Here is a 20,741-nt window from a genome sequence, read left to right as displayed (position 1 = left end):
TGCTCAAAATTGAGAAGAACCACTTCCTAAATACAATGCAAACACCTGCATTGACTGCTATCAAAAAAAAGGTGACTGATAAGAATTTTACACTTCAAAGGAAGAGCACTGACGAATATTTCTTTGTTTTAACATGATGTTCTTCTTATTTAAATAATTTTCTTAAAACATCCTGGTTTGAAGAATACAATATGAAGATATACCATGAAGCAAATCAGTTTGTAGTTAAAACTTAGGAGATAAATCAAAGGAAGACAAATAAACCAGTTCTAAAGTATTCTGCTCAATGATACATGCTCAAACCTCTTCGCTGCCTGATATTTCCTGCAGTCCATCTCACTGTCATTCTAAGTGGTTAAGTCCCAGATCACCTTGAATCAGCATCTTTAGACGTGTAGTTTAAGCAACTGAATTTTCAAACGTTTCCAGGTGATTCTGAAATAAGGTGAGACTGAGAACATAGCTACAGTCCTCACTAATTTGGTAATTTCTGAAAGTTTAGCAAAAAATAACAATCTTTCAGTGGCATTGAAATGGGTTTTAAAAGTTAAATAATAAAAGAATAGCAAATTCTCTAAATTTTAAATGGACTGAATTTATAAAAAGAAATGCAACTTCAAATATTTTTTATTTTCTTTAACTAATCATCATGCAATAAATAGTTATTTGCATCACATAAATTAAAGAGAACAGAGTAGTGGTCACCAGGGAGACAGAGGAGGGGAGAGGGCAAAATCCCAAAAAAGGGTAAGGGGAGCAACGGTATGCGGATGGGTGGAGTATGCGGGAAGGTACATAGAAGGAGAAACGTAGTGTTGTACATATGAACTTATTTAAGGTAGTAAACCAATGTTGTTGTTTAGTCACTAAGTCATGTCCAACTCTTTGTAACCCCAGGACTGTAGCCCTCCTGACTCCTCCGTCCATGGGATTTCCCAGGCAAGAATTCTGGAGTGGGTTGCCATTTCCTTCTCTAGGTGATCTTCCTGACCCAGGAATGGAACCTATGTCTCTTGCATTGGCAGGCATATTCTTTATCACTGAGCCACCAGGGAAGTCAGAAGTCCAATATCTATTGGTAATAAACCAAATAAATAACATATGTTGTTATTCAGTCACTTAGTTGTGTCTGACTCTTTGCGACCCCATGGACTGCAGCACGCCAGGCTTCCCTGTCCTTCGGCATTTCCCGGAGCTTGCTCAAATTCAAGTCCATTGAGTCGGTGATGCCATCCAACCAACCAGACCTCTGTCATCTCCTTCTCCTCCTATCTTCAATCTTTCCCAGAGTCTTTTTTAATGAGCCGGTTCTTCGAATCAGCTGGCCAAAGTGTCGGAGCTTCAGCATCAGTCCTTCTAATGTATATTCATGATTGATTTTCTTTAGGATTGATGTTTGATCTTCTTGCAGTCCAAGGGACTCTCAAGAGTCTTCTCCAACACCATAGTTCAAACGCATCAATTCTTCGGCACTCAGCTTTCTTCACAGTCCAATTCTCACATCCATACATGACCACTGGAAAAAATATAGCTGTGACTAGATGGACCTTTGTTGGCAAAGTAATGTCTCTGCTTTTTAATACACGTCAAGGTTTGTTATAGTTTTTCCAAGGAGCAAGTATCTTTTAATTTTGTGGCTGTAGTCACCATCTGCAATGATTTTGGAGCCCAAGAAAATAAAGTCTGTCATTGTTTCCATTGTTTCCCCATCTATTTGGCATGAAGTGATAGGACCAGATGCCATGATCTCAGTTTTTTGAATGCTGAGTTTTAAGCCAGCTTTTTCACTTCCCTCTTTCACCTTCAAGAGGCTCTTTAGTTCCTCTTTGTTTTCTGCCATAAGGGTGGTGTCATCTGCATATATGAGGTAATTGATATTTCTCCCGGAAATCTTGATTCCAGCTTGTGCTTCATCCAATAACATATGTACATACATACATATACACACACACATATACAGTTGTTGTGACTATACCCAGAGCAGAGTATCTGTGACAGGCAGAAGTATGATTCTAGAGAAATCAAACAATAGGATAAATTGGAATGTTGAAGAGAAATAAGAAGGGCAACAGAGCCAGGCAGGGTTAACACAATACAGTGTGAGCAAATAGAAGTTTTTGAAGACAGAAGCCATGGAAAAATTCTTTGCAAGGTCAGGTTCTCTCTGAGCTTCAATGTTTAGGGATAGATTGGTACTACCCAAGGGAGAGGCAGATAACAAGACTTGGTAAATGTTTATTATTAGGGTGGTAGTGCAATTGCATCCTAAGAAAAGACGATATAATAAGAGATTATCAGCACAGGAGGAGGTCAGGCCAGCAGCCAGCTCCAGCTTTTGTCAAGAGCCAGCAACAATTCATAAAGTCATAAAAACTGATTGTGGGACAGGGACTTGGAAGGGACAGGTACAGAATTAAAACCCAAGCCCTCTTCTGCACACAGTATGAGTGAGGTGACATCTATCTTTTTCTTCCACTAGAATCTTTGTGTTAAATGAAAAGTCAGCTATTTTAAACCGACAAGGGAGATTTCATGCCAGAGGGTGCAGTGTAATTGCTTCTTTTCCTAATAGTTCATTAGCGCTCCACATTTCAAGTCAGTTTATATCCGGATACAGAAAATCCAACAATTCCTAGGTGGTTAGATATTTAGAATTGTATTTTCCAATTTTGTTATAAAAACAGCATTCCACGCTTTTCCAACCTTTTGTCAAGATTAGGGTGTGGTTCAGAACCTTACATTCAGTTCAGTTTAGTTGCTCAGTTGGGTCTGACTCTTTGTAACCCCATGGACTGCAGCACGCCAGGCTTCCCTGTCCATCACCAACTCCCGGAGTTTACTCGAACTCACGCCCATCAAGTCAGTGATGCCATCCAACCATCTCATCCTCTGTCACCCCCTTCTCCTCCTGCCTTCAATCTTTCCCATCATCAAGGTCTTTTCCAATAAGTCAGTTCTTCGCATCAGGTGGCCAAAGTATTGGAGTTTCAGCTTCAGCATCAGTCCTTCCAATGAATATTCAGGACTGATTTCCTTTAGGATGGACTGGTTTGACCTCCTTGCAGTCCAAGGGACTCTCAAGAGTCTTCTCCAAACACTATGGTCAAAGGCATCATTCTTTGGCACTCATTTTCTTCATAGTCACTCTACATCATTGAACTCTGGAAAAATCTAGCTTTTGACTAGCAACTTTTTTAAATTAATGTCTCTGCTTTTAATATCTGTCTGGGTTGGTCATAACTTTTCTTCCAAGGAGCAATCGTCTTTTACATTTTAATGGCTGCAGTGATTTTGAGCCCAAGAAATAAAGTCTGTCACGTTCCATTGCTTCCCATCTATTTGTTCATTGTGAGGGACCAATGCATGATTTAGTTTCTGAGTTGAGTTTTAAGCCACTTTTCACTTCCTCTTTCATTTTCATCAGAGGCTCTTTAGTTCTTCTTTGCTTTCACCATAAGGGTGGTGTCATATGCATATCTGAGGTTATTGATATTTCTTCCAGCAATCTTGATTCCAGCTTGTGCTTCATCCAGCCCAGCATTTCTCAGCATGTACTCTGAATATAAGTTAAATAAGCAGGGTGACAATATACAGCCTTGACATACTCCTTTCCCAATTTGGAACCAGTCTGTTGTTCCATGTCCAGTTCTAACTGTTGCTTCTTGACCTGCATACAGATCTCTCAGGAAGCAGGTTAGGTGGTCTGGTATTCCCATCTCTTTAAGAATTTCCCACAGTTTATTGTGATCCACACAGTCAAAGGATTTGGTATAGTCAATAAAGCAGAAGCAGATGTTTTTCTCGAACTCTCTTGCTTTTTCGATGATTCAACGGATGTGGGCAATTTAATCTCTGGTTCCTCTGCCTTTTCTAAATCCAGCTTGAACATCTGGAAGTTCATGGTTCAGTACTGTTGAAGCCTGGCTTAGAGAAACTTACATTACCATATGTAAAACATATAGCCAGTGGGAATTTGCTATGTGTCTCAGGGAACTCAAGCAGGGGCTCTGTATCAACCTAGAGGTGGGGGATGGGGAGGGAGACGGGAGAGAGGTTCAAGAGGGAGGGGACATATGTACACCTATGGCTGATCCATGCTGACGTTTGACTAAATACAAGAAAATTCTGTAAATAAACTTTTTTTTAAAAAAGATTAGGGTGTGGTTATAAGGCTTAGAAAATTCATTTGGTAAATATCCACAGATGCAGTCAACCACATTTTGAAGAATGGAGCAACATCTGGGATCCTAAAACTAGAAAATCATGATCAGGACAAGAAAATAGATGGTAACCTCATGGATTTCAACATCCCTGATCCTGGTCAAGACCAAGCTTCAGGGATTCCAAGATGGAATAACTGAGGAACTCAAAACAAGCTGGTCAAAGACTCTGCATTCAACCTAATTTGAAGAATTCACGCAAAACCAAAGGACTTTGTGTAATATTAAACAGAGCAACACAGAAGTAGAAACATCCAGTATAATTTTCCAACACCATCAAGATAGTGATAGCGACCTCTTCACTAGAAGACAAAATATTCCTGCCTATAGCTCCTTCATGGATATGTGTTCTGTAACAGCCTTGCTACCATGACATCAAAATAATAATTCTAATGGTAAAATCACACTTCTTGTTTTCCTGAAAGGTTTTCAAAATCTCCAGGGCGATTGTGCACATCTTGAAACAAAATTCTAGATTCACTACAATTTTTTTCAATAAATATACATCACCTTGACAAAGTCTTGGAAGCAAAACAAGAACAGAATAATACTGTCATAAAATGCCTAGGAATTCCTGAATTAGAAAAAGCTAGTTAGTATTTCAAAGAGCACCAAAGTTAAACCGTCTCAGTGGAGGATATATGTGGAAGGAACTATACACAGTAAAGTTGCATAGACACCTGCTTCTGGGAAAGAAACAAAGTGGTTTGCAGGAAGAAGAAAAGTATCACAACAGAAGCAGAGAACTTTGAAGGTAAAAACAAAGGTGACTGATCTACAAAGCAGGAGGGATCCCACAAGTGCACACAGTAAAAACCTGTTATAACATTTACTAAGAAATAGAAAGAAGAAAACAGGCAGTGACATTCATCTGGTGTACATTCTGGACAATTCAGCTAAGCTACCCAGTATTGATTTCTAGTTTTTACTCTAAGACACTTCAGCTTCTTTGTGGTGAGAGAGAAACAGAAATTAAACTAAGAATTGGACCAAAAAAATTTTAACAAAAGCACACAAATAGTGATTGTTTTTGCTCCTTAACCCATGCCCACACTGGTTTCAGCGAAGGCCCCATACTTGTTTGCTGGACTAATACCCCAGGAGAAAAATGAATCTGGATTTTTTTTTTAGCTGTTCCTCTAATTTGACTAACCATAAGGCTCGTTTGTATGTTTACAAACATCAAGATCTGGATTGAATTTCCAATCTTTACAGTTGCCCAGACTTTCAGCATCCCAATGGTGAGTGCTGGTCCCCTTTCAGGTGAGAGCCTACCTGATAAATACCTTTCTGACTCTCAGGCTAGATTCTCATTCGACTTTTGTAGGGTGGAGAAACCAATGCAGGAGATATACAAGATATGGGTTCGATCCCTGGGTTGGGAAGATTCCCTGGAGGAGGGCATGGCAACCCTCTCCAGTACTCATGTCTGGAGAATCTCCATGGACAGAGGAGCCTGGAGGACTACAGTCCACAGGGTCGCACAGAGTTGGACATGACTGAAGCAACTTAGCAAACATGCCCAAAGTTAATTAGAATATGATTTGGGTAAAGAATAGGAATAGAAGACAAAACACTCCAGAATCTCATTCTGCCCGTCTCCCTTTAACATCAAATACCATTGATTTACAAAGATGCTCTGTCCTCTGGGTGGGGAGAAAGCAGCTACTCATCACCAACCTGGACTGTTAATGGAGGAGCAGCAGTGAACTTCCTGAGCAGAAGACATGGCTTGAACACAACATCCTTCCTCTTTCACATCGTTGCCTTTCAGGGTCCTCCTGTTTCCAGGGTCCCACATGTTAATTCCCACTGGGTTTCCAGCACAGCCAGCCAGACTTTAATAGGGAAAGACACAAAAGGGACTAGCAACTATTTCAATCTTATCCTCTAAGTGAACATTCTTTTATTCCCTTCCCTTTTGCATTATCGTTGCTACGGTACTTTAAACTTCTCCCATCATTAAGCCTTCTGAGTGAAATATTGAACTGATTAATGTGGCATTTTCCACTAAACTGTTTCAGGAAATGTTGCACCTTACCAGTGGGATGCTTTTGAATAATGTAATCTCCTTAGTATAATTAAAACTAAGTTCTGAAGTTAGTACCTTTTCTCCCTGGAGGCACTCATCAAAATGTCAAGTGTTCCTTCTAGTAGAACTGCAATCCCATAATACAAACAAATATATTACCCACTGCTCCTCACTAGCAAGAAGCCCTTGCTGCATTTTTTGTCACTTCATTTCTAACCTGAGCTAGCAGCCTAAGAAATATGTTCACTGGAAGCCACTGTGAACCCAGTACCCAGAGCAGCATTCCATGCTATCTTCCCGGTCTACAATTACTTATATTTCTTTTGACAATTTGTCTTCAACAGATGAACCTTTTGTTGTTGTGTTGTTATTTACGTGTAAAGAACAGTGTGGCTCTAAAAATCATTTGCTCTACTAAGGCTTTCCACTTAGTTTCAAAGGGAAAAAAAAAAATCAGGGACACAATGCCCTCTTCTGGCTGAGAAGCAAGACGACTGTGAAAACAACCTGAATAGCATTTTACTGGGTTTTCAAAGACTACTTGGTATATGGTGAATAATAAATAATCAGCACTGTTGTTGAAGTTTGCAACATGATTCCCTCTAGGGACAAGGTAAGGTCCAGCTCAGAGGGCTGGTCCCAGATGCCCAGCTTTTAGGAGCTCTGGAGGGAGGAAGATAGGTGGACCATTCCCCAGGGGAGATTTGAAATTAATGAGAGAAATTGGTGTCAAGAGACCCATCCTTCTCTGGAACAAATACTGAATTCAAGACAAGGATAAGTTCACTTTATAAGTTCAGGAGACTTCTCTTTGAATAGATATCAGAGAGAAGTTGGTATTTCTTGCTAATTACTGGTTTTCTCTAGAAAAATCTGAAAAGGCTTCAAAGGTTTCCAAATAGCAGTCTATTATTTTTCTATGATTATAATTACTCTAATAGTTTGCTTCCCCAAAATCATATTAGAGTCTCTGCCAGAGCCCACACTGGCCTTTGAGGAGCCCCAACCCCAAAGAAGGGGCCCTGCCAGTCTCCATGTGGGAAGAAGATGGGAGGAAGTGACAAGGAAAGCACAGACTGTAGGAGACAGAAGGCGCCCAGCAGGACTTTGAAAGAGAAATATTCAATGCTGGAACGTGCCTCTTACCAAATAATGTTTTCATTCTCTAGAAAAACATGCTTCTTTCCAGTCTGAAGGCCAGGCTGGCTGCCACTTCTCTTCTCTTTGCCTGCCAACTAGTCATTAGCAAACAATGAGTGACAGGGCATCTGAAACGAAGGAGGATATGGGCATGCAGCGGCAAAGGGGAATGATGGGAGGGGGTCAGAGAGGAGAAATGAAGTATCAGCTGGAGGCTGCCCTCTTCACCAGGAGCTTCAGGATGAAGAAAAAGGTGAGGCCAGCAGAGCTGAGGAATGCCGGCTCCTGGCCACTCGGCAGAGGCCAAGGGATGTGTATACACGGGCACATGCACACTTGGGGATGGGTGCCGCTTGGGGTATGCAAGCCACGGCAATGGCAGGGGTCAGAATATCTTCTGTACCTGACCAGTGACAAAAATTCCTTGAGTGAAAAATTCCGGAAAGTAGTTTTCAGAACACCCAAGTTAAAGCTCTTTGGATGACAAGTATTACAAGTCCTCTTCAACATAACTCAGGCAAAAACAAGAATTAAAAGACTCCTGCGGTGCCTCATACTCTCCAAAGTCAGGAATTACAATGGGGGCTGGCTGCTTGTATGCCTGGAGCCAGGAACTAAAAAGCAGTTAAGAAAAGAGTCTCTGCTGCCTGCCTACCTCTATTTCTCCAGGGTCATGGGGCTTCTCACTCCCTATTTCTTTCTTTTCTAACTTCTGCTTCCTGTATATACAGCTGGGGGCCACAGTCTCAGAGTTTAACTCTTCTCAATTCAGATGACCTATAAAATGAATAACTAGCATCATTCGTTCCAATTCTAAATTTCAAGGAAAGACAATTTGCTCTATCCTGCTTAGGTTCACCTGTTTCCTAAGCAGCCATGAAAAAAGGGAAAGGTCATGCACTATAATCATGGCTATTAGGATTCACGCTGGGAAGACAGTTCCTAGAGAAGAGGATGATGGACTGGAAAGAAAATCTAATGATAAACATGTTTTCACTTTGACTCTTTAGGGCCTTCAAGCGGAAGTGGTTTTATAAAATGGCTAATAAGCAATTTTTTTGAGAAAAAAAATTTGGCATTTTTGCCTGTTTCTGAAAGCTTTTGAAAAGGATAAAGGGAGGAAGGGGCACTGTATAGTATTCTACTATTCTGTATAGTAATAGTATATTATTCTACTATACAGTGGAAGAAAAACTGACTTGGGAGCTACATGATCTTAGTACCACTCCTGGCTCCACCAAATTATATGTGAACTAATGATGGAACTTCCTAACACAGTTTTCTCGTCTATAAGAACTGCTAGTAGTTACCTGTCTGTGTTACAGAGTTGGATAAGCAGGAGATGTTCACATAGGAGAGAGAGGAATTAGGAGAGTTTTGGTGTTCCATTGCTTATAACTATAGGTTACGTAGAGTCTTGGAACTACATTACAGCTGCCTACAAGAAAGAAAAACATGGGAGTTGTTCCAGTCACCATTAGCCTTATCTGGAGGAACAAAGCTGTAAGTTTTTGGAGAGTTAAAGTCTTCTAGAGCTGCAGCAGTTGCTAAGGAAATCATGTACTTAATAACAAGAACTAGGTGAAGATTGATGTCAGTGGGTAAGACAATGAAGCTCCCACTGATACTCATTGAGTCAGAAATGTGCAAATCCAAGGTTGGTGTGTAGGATGTAACCTTTTGTTCAGCAAAGTGATTCAAGGGGACTAAAGTGATGCTTTATCAAATTGATTTAAGGCTTGTTACTCCCAGGCTCAGGGTGATAATCTGCCCAGCCCCTCTGGATTAAGCTGACTTTCCCGGGCTCAGTATTTCCTGTCTCCCCCAACATTCTTCCTGCATCCCTTCTTGAAGATGCATGCTCAAGGACAATGACTTTCCCAGCAAAAACACCATTCCTTTGACAAATGTTATCTTCCCCAGTTTGTTGTGAGACCTGATTAGATAATGGATATAAAAATGCTTTGAAAACCGTAAAGCACTACACAGATGTAAGTTACTATAATTATAATGATTAACAGTGTCATAAAGGGAAACCATTAAATCACTCACACAAATTGACACATGTACCTAGTACCTAAAAGTAATCAAGCAGGGAACCTAAAGCAATTTGACCATCTTCCTCTCCTTCCAAGTTCCTTTCCATTAAGCTTTTGCGGGTTTGTGCATCCATAAAATCAGAAGATATATTTGGCTCCAGGCTTTTGCTCTCTCAGCTGAATGGAGGAATGCCTCCTTTGATTATTCCAAATTCAGGAGAGGGAAAATGTACATCCATCTCTGGGACACATACCATGCTGCCTACCAAGTGTTCCAGAGAAATGACAAATCAGAGCTGAATTCTGGTTTCTTCTTCAAGCTCCCTGCAGCCAGGATTGGGAATGCAAGTGTTGAAGAGGTGAGAGAGAGAGCAAAAGAGACAGAAAGGCAGAGATGAGGACAGAAAGGGGCACAGTCAGAGACAGGGACTTCTCTGTGTTCAATGGGCCTTCATATGGCTCAACAGAAAGTAAATGAAAGAATAGCAGTCTCTCCTGCAGCAAAGTGTTATGAGGGGCCCTGAAGTACAAGGATCTTATTCCAAAAATAGGTAAGCAGCACATAAGAGTCACTGTCAGCTAGCAAGCAGTACAACCTGAGGATTTAGTTCAAAGATAGCTATTTTTGAGCAGTAAACAGACTGATATCCAAATTGAAGGACTCTGGTGAAGGACAATGAAGGCTCTTCTAGACAATTCATGTGGGTGTAGGTGGAAATTGGAAAACAGTCTGCTTAAGTGAGTATAATAAAGTAGATCCTTTGACACTATGCAAAATTTATACTTCATGAAATAAAAGTTGATGGAACTGAAGGGAGGAAAGCATAATTTGTTACTGGATATGAAGAAGATAGAAAGACTGGAAAAGAGAGGTCTTAAGCATTTGGGGAAGAGATCATGTTTGCCAGTTCCTAAATGTAAGTTTGCAAATTCAAAACTCAGGAAAACTTTTCCCTTGGAATCCTTATTTGTAATTAGAGTATGCTGATTAATAGAATTCTTTATTTTTTCATTTTTATTGGAGATAGAGTTGCTTTACAATGTTGTTAGTTTCTGCTGCACAACAAAGTGAATGAGCTGTAAGTATACACATATCCCCTCCCTCCCACTGCCCCCCATCCCATCCATCTAGGTCACCACAGAGCACCAAGCTAAGCTCCCTGTGCTACACAGCAGTTCCCACTAACTATCTGCTTTACCTCTGTCAGTGCACATACATCAGTACCAAACTCCCATTTCACGTCTGCCCAGGTCCACATCTGCAGTTCTCAGAATGATGGCCTTCTATCCAAACTCACTAGATTCATAGTCATGACCACTGTAGACCCTACGTCCAAAAAGACATAACTCTTACTAAGATTACAAACCATGATGAATACGTGGAAAAACAATCTTAAAGAACCATCTTTTGAAAAATAAAAACACATGTATCGTACTATACTTTTTAATTGGACTTTTAAATATTAGGATTATTCTATTCCTTATTTTCCTTATAGCTTCTAAGAACGTAACTCATAGCTCCTTCTCACAGGAGTAGTGGGGAAATGATGAAGTTCAGAGTCAGAAGATCTGAGTTTAAATTCTAGTTCTATCTAGTTGTAAGACCTTGAGAAGTCACTTAATGTTACCAAGTATATGATATCAGAGTGATGGTATACCTCCACACTACTTCAAGGAGTGAATAAATAGTGAATAGACTAGATAAGAATATGTATGTTTAAGAGTGTTATAAAGTATGTAAAGTCTTACACAAGTAATAAATTTTAGAGATCACAGAATCACAATTGGAAGGAAACTTAATATCAGCCTGTTCTAAGATTTTTAAGTCCTTTAAGATAAAAGAACTTAATTATTGCAAGCTGTTATAACAAAGTACCACAGACTGAGTGACTCATAAACAACAGACATTGATTTCTCACAGTTCTAGAGACTGGAAGTCCAAGATCAGGGCATCAACATGGTCAAGTTCTGGGTTGCAGATGCCAATCTTTTCATTGTATCCTCACATGGTAGAAAAGGGCAGGAGAGCTCTCTGGGGTCCCCTTTTTAAAGGCACAAATAATCTCATTCACGAGTGCTTTATCTTCATTACCTATGTGCCTCCCAAAGGCCCCACCTCCAAAAACCATCACTTTGAAAGTGAGGATTTCGACATATGAATTTTAGGGAGAAACAAATTTCAGTCCATAACATAGAATTGAAAAAAGTGTTAGTCGTTCAGTTGTGTCTGACTTTTTGCGACCCTATGGACTGTAGCCCACCAGGCTTCCCTGTGCATGAAATTCTCTAGGCAAGAATACTGGAGTGGGTAGCCATTCCCTTCTCCAGAGGATCTTCCCAACCCAGGGAGCAAACCTCGGTCTCCAGCATTGCATTCTTTACCATCTGAGCCACCAGGGACGCCTGTCCATAACAGACCTTTTCTCCAAATAAAATCATACGTAACAAATAAACAGCAGAGCTGTTCTTTTAAAGCAAGGAAGAACAGGGTACCAGATCTCAGCTACATTTATACCCCAACCAACTCCAGCCCCACAGTCCAACTGATACTGTCCCAGGGAGAATCACGCATTTAGGTATTATTCAAAGCACAAATTTAAAACTCACTGATATTTCCCAATCTTCTTAAATTACAGTTGAGGAAAACAAGGTCACGGAGTGGGTTACAATCAGTTCTTCTATGAAATATGTGTCTAAAACACCAACTAGTTTATATATGTTTGACATATATATCAGTAAAACATGGATATTATATTAGGTTATATACAGATTTTTCTTAGGCAAGGATAGCCAGAATAACAGGAAAAAATAAAAGGAAAAGCTCTCAACTCTGCTGCTCTACAGGCAGGAGACCTTTCAATTCTATTTAAAAAATAAATAAATATGGGTATACCTTGTTTTATTGAATTTTGCTTTACTTTGCTTTGCAGATACTAAGCTTTTTACAAATTGAAGGTTTGTAGCAAGCTTGTGTTGAACAAGTCGGTCAGTGCTATTTTTCCAATAGTATTTGCTTACTTTGTGTCTTTGTGTCACATTTTGGTGATTTTGCAGTAATTCAAATTTTTTCATTTTTTTTATATTTGTTATTGTGATCCATGATCAATAATGTTTAATGTTACTACTGATTCAACATTTTTTTAGCAATAAAAGTATTTTTAATTAAGGTATGTACTTTTTTTTAGATAATGCTATTGCATAGACAATAGACTATGGTATAGTGTAAACATAATTTTTACATGCACTGGGAAATCAAAAAAGCTGTGTGACTCACTTTATTGCAATATTCCCTAGGTTGCTGTGGTCCAAACCCACAATATCTCTAAGATATGCCTGCAAAACGAGGTACCTGCATGGTTTTCAGATTGGGGCAGGAGGCACTCCTTTCTGTAACCACATTAACAGTAGTATCACTAGCTCAGAGTTCCACTTCCATTTACATTATCTCAATGTTCTCAAGTCAGTGTTTCCACTGTGTTGTTTCTGCGCTTTTTAAACATCTTTTAGTGGCCTCTGGCCATGCCAAATGCCTGAGCTTTGCCAAGAATCTACAAGGGTAGTGTATAACTCAGGCTGCCACAACAAGATTTTCAGGCCGGGTGGTTTAAAAAACAAAAACTTATTCTTTCACAGTTCTGGAGACTGGAAGTCAAAGATCAAGGTGCTCAATGAGATACGAAGGGGGCAAGGCACAACCTTTACAAGAATGACATAGCCCAAGGACACACATAAACTGATTAGACCCAACTAGATCCAAGGTGATGGGCTCACCTTCCACTTGACCTTAAGCCTCAAAATACGCACACTGTAACACATCAGCAGGCTAAATGATATTCCCCAGGTACCATGATGGTTCCAAGGATGACCACAAAAGGTCAAGAGGTGGATGGTGGCCCAATTCCTGGAAATCCCCACCCCTTCCCCAAAGTACGGGACTACTCCTCCCACTCATTAGCCTATGAAATTACCCACCCCTTTTAGAACTAACACCCAAAAAAGATGTCCTTTTCATTATAGGGGACTGGAATGCAAAAGTAGGAAGTCAAGAAACACCTGGAGTCCTGGAGAAGGAAATGGCAACCCACTCCAGTATTTTTGCCTGGAGAATCCCATGGACGGAGGAGCCTGGTGGGCTACAGTCCACGGGGTCACAAAGAGTCGGATATGACTGAGCGACTTCACTTTCACTTTCACTTTCAACCCTCAGCTGAGACTTTCAGCTCTTGTGTTTGCTATTGATTGTTTTCTTGAGTTCTCCAAGACCTGTGACCATATTTTTTTTAAGTTGCCTGTTTTCTAATTGCATCACTTTACACACTGTTGTCTAATAATATGTGGTATTTAGAATGCCTTCTTAATTATTTTGAGCAGCCACTGCCTGTATTTTCTTAGCACCTCCTTGGTTTTCTTACGTGAACTCATCTGACGGGGAAATGCAGCTTTTTTGTTTGCCCTCTCTGCATACTGGACCGTCTGAGTCAGTGTTCTAACTAATCCCTGATGGTCTCTGAGCTACTGTTCTACCAGACTGAGTAGTTATGTGCTTCAGGGATTTTTCGGTAGAATTGGTCCTATTAGGAGACTCTTGGTGTCACCTTTGTTATCTTAAAAGCTGGTCCCTTTGCTGAGGCTCTTAATTTTTTGAAAACTTGATTCTATTTCAGCTGAAAATTGGCAAGGCTATTTAAAAAACTGAGGGAAGCCATTTAAGAAATTGAAAAGTAATCACAAACAACATCGAGTAGTTGTGACTTTCAGTTCTGTATCAGTTGAATTTTTGTGCTCTTCTCCCTGTGTACGTGGTGGTTCTATTTTTCTCCAATAAAACTTTTTATTTAAAAAAAAAAAAAAGAAACACCTAGAGTAACAGGCAAATTTGGCCTTGGAGTACGGAATGAAGCAAGGCAAAGGCTAATAGAGTTTTGCCAAGAGAAGCACTGGTCATAGTAAACACCCTCTTCCAACAACAGAAGAGAAGACTCTACACATGGACATCACCAGATGGTCAACACCGAAATCAGATTGATTATATTCTTTGCAGCCAAAGATTGAGAAGCTCTATACAGTCAGCAAAAACAAGACCAGCAGCTGACTGTGGCTCAGATCATGAACTCCTTATTGCCAAATTCAGACTTAAACTGAAGAAAGTAGGGAAAACCACTAGACCATTCAGGTATGACCTAAATCAAATCCCTTATGACTATACAGTGGAAGTGAGAAATAGATTTAAGGGACTAGATCTGATAGACAGAAAACCTGATGAACTATGGATGGAGGTTCGTGACATTGTACAGGAGACAGGGATCAAGACCGTCGCCATGGAAAAGAAATGCAAAAAGGCAAAATGGTTGTCTGAGGAGGCCTTACAAATAGCTGTGAAAAGAAGAGAAGTGAAAAGCAAAGGAGAAAAGGAAAAGATAGACCATTTGAATGCAGAGTTCCAAAGAATAGCAAAGGAGAGATAGAAAGCTTTCTCAGGATCAATGCCAAAGAAATAGAAGAAAACAACAGAATGGGAAAGACTAGAGATCTCTTCAAGAAACTTAGAGATATCAAGGGAACATTTCAGGCAAAGATGGGTTTGATAAAGGACAAAAATGGTATGGACCTAACAGAAGCAGAAGATATCAAGAAGAGGTGGCAAGAAAACACAGAAGAACTGTACAAAAAAGATCTTCACGACCCAGATAATCACGATGGTGTGATCACTCACCTAGAGCCAGACATCCTGGAATGTGAAGTTAGGTGGGCCTTAGAAAGCATCACTACGAACAAAGCTAGTGGAGGTGATAGAATTCCAGTTGAGCTATTTCAAATCCTGAAAGATGATGCTGTGAAAGTGCTGCACTCAATATGCCAGCAAATTTGGAAAACTCAGCAGTGGCCACAGGACTGGAAAAGGTCAGTTTTCATTCCAATCCCTAAGAAAGGCAATCCCAAAGAATGCTCAAACTACAACACAATTGTACTCATCTCACACACTAGTAAAGTAATGCTCAAAATTCTCCAAGCCAGGCTTCAGCAATACGTGAACCGTGAACTTCCAAATGTTCAAGCTGGTTTTAGAAAAGGCAGAGGAACCAGAGATCAAATTGCCAACATCCTCTGGATCATTGAAAAAGCAAGAGAGTTCCAGAAAAACATCTATTTCTGCTTTATTGACTATGCCAAAGCCTTTGACTGTGTGGATCACAATGAACTGTGGAAAATTCTGGAAGAGATGGGAATACCAGACCACCTGATGTGCCTCTTGAGAAACCTATATGCAGGTCAGGAAGCAACAGTTAGAACTGGACATGGAACAACAGACTGGTTCCAAATAGGAAAAGGAGTACATCAAGGCTGTATATTGTCACCCTGCTTATTTAACTTATATGCAGAGTACATCATGAGAAACACTGGGCTGGAGAAAGCACAAGCTGGAATCAAGATTGCTGGGAGAAATATCAAAAACCTCAGATATGCAGATGACACCACCCTTATGGCAAGATAGTGAGAGAACTGAAAAGCCTCTTGATGAATGTGAAAAGAGGCAGAGTGAAAAAAGTTGGCTTAAAGCTTAACTTCAAAAACTAGAATCATGGGCATCTGGTCCCAGCATCTCAATGGGAATAGATGGGGAGAAGTTGAACAGTTCAGACTTTATTTTGGGCAGGCTCCAATATCATTGTGGATGGTGACTGAGGCCATGAAATTAAAAGACAGCGCTTACTCCTTGGAAGCGAAATTATGACCAACCTAGATAGGCATATTAAAAAGCAGAGAGCATTACTTGCCACAAAGGTCTGTCTAGTCAAGGCTATGGTTTTCCCAGTGGTCATGTATGGATGTGAGAGCTGGACTGTGAAGAAAGCTGAGCGCCAAAGAATTGATGCTTTTGAACTGTGGTTGGAGAAGACTCTTGAGAGTCCCTTGGACTGCAAGGAGATTCAACCAGTCCATCCTAAAGGAGATCAGTCCTGGGTGTTCATTGGAAGGACTGATGCTGAAGCTGAAACTCCAGTACTTTGGCCACCTCATGCAAAGAGTTGACTCTTTTGAAAAGACCCTGATGCTGGGAGGGATTGGGGGCAGGAGGAGAAGGGGACAACAGAGGATGAGATGGCTGGATGGCATCACCGACTCGATGGGCGTGAGTTTGAGTAAATTCCGGGAGTTGGTGATGGACAGGGAGGCCTGGCATGCTGGATTCATGGGGTCACAAAGAGTCAGACACGACTGAGCAACTGAACTGAACTGAACTGAATAAAAACTGACAGCCCCATAACCCTGGGACCTTTCCTTCCTCTCTTGCCTTCTGAGACGGCCCAAACTCTGTCTATGGAGTATGTTTCCTCCCTGAATAAACCTCTTTCACTCTACTGTGGCTCGCTCTTGAATTCTTTTCTGGTTAAAGCCAAGAACCCACACTTGGTGACCATCTGAGGGGCTCAGATGTGACCTGGGATATGTCCACCCTCTCACACCCCACTTTCTTTCCTACAACATCATAAAGTTAGTGTCTGGTGAGGCCTCTCTTCCTGGCTTACAGAGGGCCACCTTCTCACTATGTCCTCACATGACCTTTCTCTGTGTATATAGCGCACTCGCTGGTGTCTCTTACCCAGAATAAAAGAACACTCATCCTATCTGACTAGGGCCCCACCCTTATGACCTCATTTAACCTTAATTACCTTCTTAAAAGTCTATCTCCAAACATGGTCACATGGTTTAGAGCTTCAAAGTATGAAACTGAGGCAGGCAGTGGCCACAATTCAGTCCATAACAGACATCAATTATATTTCTGTTAGTGTTCCTCTTACTGTTGCATCAGTTTTGAGTGGTCTATATATTTCCCATAGGATTGAAAAGATATTTTTAAATGCCTAATGTTGGCAAAGATTTGAAGAAATAGTCACTCTCCTAGACTTCTGGTGATAAAACTGGCCCAACACTTGTGGATGGAAATTTAACAATACATATCAAAAGTCTAAAAATTCTGCATATCAATTCAGACATTCCATTTCTAGCCATTTATCTTAAAGAAACACCAAAGCTCAGCTTCCAGGATATTTACCAAAACATTAGAGTTAAGAAAAATTGGAAAGTACTCTAAATATTTAACAATAGGGGAATGGTATAGCATATGATGAGGCTTCCCTGGTTGTTCAGTGGTAAAGATTCCATCTGCCAATACAGGAGACTCAGGCTCGTTCTTGGGTCAGAAAGATCTCCTGTAAGAGGAAACGGCAATCCACTCCAATATTCTTGCCTGGAGAAACCCATGGACAGAGGAGCCTGGCGGACTACAGTCCATGGGGTCACAAAGAGTTGGACACAACTTAGCAACTGAACAACAACAACATGCATGCATGGTTAGTTGTGTCTGACTCTTTGTGACCCTATGGACTGTAGCCCACCAGGTTCCTCTATCCAGGGAATCCTCCAGGCAAGAACACTGGAGGGGTTGCCACTTCTTCCTCTAGTGAACAACATATCACATGATAAAATTTTACAAAGCTATTAATATAATAATGTAAAGCATGGAATGTGGAAATACATTTAATATAATAGAATGAAAGTGAATTAAAATTATGTAAAGGATATAAGGATATGTAAATGATAAAAGAATATAAACTTATGAATAAGAATTCATATCCTTTTTTATTAACATATTACACTGCAGGTTATAGGTATAGGAAACATTAAAAAATTACCTCTGGGTAGTAAGATTAAGACTGACATTTATTTTCTTCTATGTACTCTTATTTTCCACAATTAACAAGCATCACATTTGTAAAAAGGAAACACACACATACACACGTTTGTATTTAAACTGTTAGAAGAAAAAGAACTAAACGTAAATTACAACCTTTATCTAAAATGTTCATGTACATCCATCACCCATTTCTTAGAATTCTTTGCATGCTATGAATTCCCTAAAGAATATTCTCCTTCTTTCATATGAAGAAGCAACAGAGGGTTTATGAAAACAAAAATTTGTTTCTAGTAAACAGTCCTTACTAGACAACCAATTATCCTGTCTTCCCTTAGTTTCCATCCCCCCAACAATCTGGAAAAGAAGGGGGAGAACCAACAATACAGCTTAACAGTAACATTTTCCTAACAGAATATTTTCTGCCATTGTCCACAAGTTCAGTAGCTTGAGAGGGCAAGGAACATCCTTAGGAATGATCTGAAAGGTGATTTTAAACATCAGCATCATTCTTGTCAAGCAAAGATAGTGTTTCCTTGGGAGACTTGAACAGTTCCTTCAGAGTGGTTCAGGTCTCTGAGGCAAATATGTATCCAGGCTCCATGGTGGAGAGTATTTGCCAGTGAGAATATCAATTCTCAGGTACACACACAGTATGTGTTTTGCTACAAATGTTTTCCCAGTAAACAAGAATGGAGCCATCAAGAGAAAGAGAACGCTAATTTTAAATCAATTAAATTCAAACAGAAATGCTTCCTTTGGGTGTAGTTGCCTTTTAGTAAGCACACTAATTTTGGAGACTTGTATTATTTACCCACAAATTGTTTCTGAAGTAACTTTGGTATTGAGAAGTTGAAGTCAAATCCATCTCTCCCACAGCTCTCTCTCAATCCATCAACTATTGAGGGTGGAATTTAATGGGGCCATTCTTGTTTTTCGCCTTCCTCTAATCAATACAAACGCACACTCAATCACTGTTGCATAATACAGCATTCCTGTGCACTGCTCATTGACATGAAAGGGGATGCCCAAAAAATCAGGTATCTTGTGGTTCTGTGGGACCCTCTTCCAGTCCATATTAGGACCACTAGTCAGAAGAAAATGTATCAAGATCAGCTGCTGACCAGGATATGAGTCTGGGCAGGAGAATGGACTCTCCTACCCAGACTAATCTGGGCTCTGACCAAAAGGAGGCAGACTAGCCCTAGACCTCATTTTAAAATATGTCTCAGACCCTGAGTGGCCTCAACACTCAGGTCACAGGAGAAGAAAGAGATAACAAAGTTTGAGTCCCTGCCAACCCAGCTCAAACAAAAAGAGGATCACAGACTCAAGACTACACAGAGAAAGTAGTTGGATCACTTCCAAGAAAAGAAAAAAACTCTCAAATATGACAACCATAGTCCATTGCCTAGCATCTGAAACAGATCTAAGGTGGTACAAGGATCCCAGCAAATGGCTGCTCACCTTCCAGTGCATGGGTCACTTAACATCAAGTGCTTGGGTTTAAATTTGCTGTCATTGTTTTTTATTGTTGTCTGGGGTGAGTTACTGGATTGAAAGCAATTTGGATATTGTCTCCTCCATGGGGTTCTGCAGCCAAGAAGTGATTGATGAAAAACAGGGGTTTGGGATGAATGATTCCAACACAGCCTTCCTCAGAGCAATACAAATGATAAGGCTGTTACTTGGGAAAACAACAGCCATAAGAGTGATTTCATTGTCTCCGATGGGGAAGGGTGGGCATAAACACTAAGTACAGTTCATGACATTGGGGAATGACAGATGAGAGGATGCAGCAGTCTTGTTTCCTCATAAGGATTTCTCAATGTTTGCAAAGCCATATTTTTATACAGTCCAGGAGGCAGTAAAATTACTCGGCTGTAATCCTTAATATTGGGAGAGCACTTTAAATTTTACCAAACACTTTAACAGACATTATCACAATTATCCTCAAATTCACACTGTGTTCAGAGAGGTAAATGACTGGCCTCAGTTTACCCAGTCAAGAATATTTCTTTAGGTACACCACCATGCCCACTCACAGGGTGAAAATCAGAAGTCTAGATATCTGTTAATTGTTTCTAAGCAACTATTTAATGAACATGTGTTATATATCAGTAACTTTTCTATGCAATGGTATTATTAATAATAAAATAGCAATACTCATTTGAAAATAACTATTGTATGACTGAAACCTGGTAACATTTTTTAAATCCTGTCAGGATAAATTAAAAGCCACAAGCAAATTTCAAACCTCCAATAAAAGTAATTCCTCAGCTCCACTTGAACCCAACAAAAAAAGCAACTACCAACTGAAAGACAGTCCCTACACACACTCAATTATCAGCCACAGTTCAGATACAAGGTGATCCAACTTAATGTTTTAAAGTGAAGAGAAACAGTCAACAGCAAAGCCCATTAGCAATTCAAAGAAAATAAAAGTAGAATCTGGTAGTAAAGTCTAACCTCTTTATCCTTTGCGCTTCAACTACTTCCACTTGCTCATAGCGGGGTCACATGCAGAGGCCTCACACCCAGCACCTCAGAACTCCTCAGCTTGGTGAGCCACCAGGACGCCCAGATCCAAGATGGCGGAAGCGGCAGCGGGCCGT

General features: G+C 40.3%; 1 long non-coding RNA gene across 1 annotated transcript in view; it reads right to left on the bottom strand.

Moving 5' to 3' along the window:
* LOC122454577 overlaps nt 1-20,702 on the bottom strand; it is a 97,102-nt gene extending 76,400 nt beyond the window's left edge. Inside the window, exon 1 of the long non-coding RNA XR_006273442.1 lies at nt 20,596-20,702. This is a non-coding gene — a long non-coding RNA (uncharacterized LOC122454577). The remainder of the gene's footprint in view (nt 1-20,595) is intronic.
* Nucleotides 20,703-20,741: the final 39 nt, after the last annotated feature.

The sequence above is a fragment of the Cervus canadensis genome, chromosome 16, assembly GCF_019320065.1.
Source record: "Cervus canadensis isolate Bull #8, Minnesota chromosome 16, ASM1932006v1, whole genome shotgun sequence".
Classification (NCBI taxonomy): Eukaryota; Metazoa; Chordata; class Mammalia; order Artiodactyla; family Cervidae; genus Cervus; species Cervus canadensis.
This window is presented reverse-complemented; position numbering and strand designations above follow the sequence as displayed.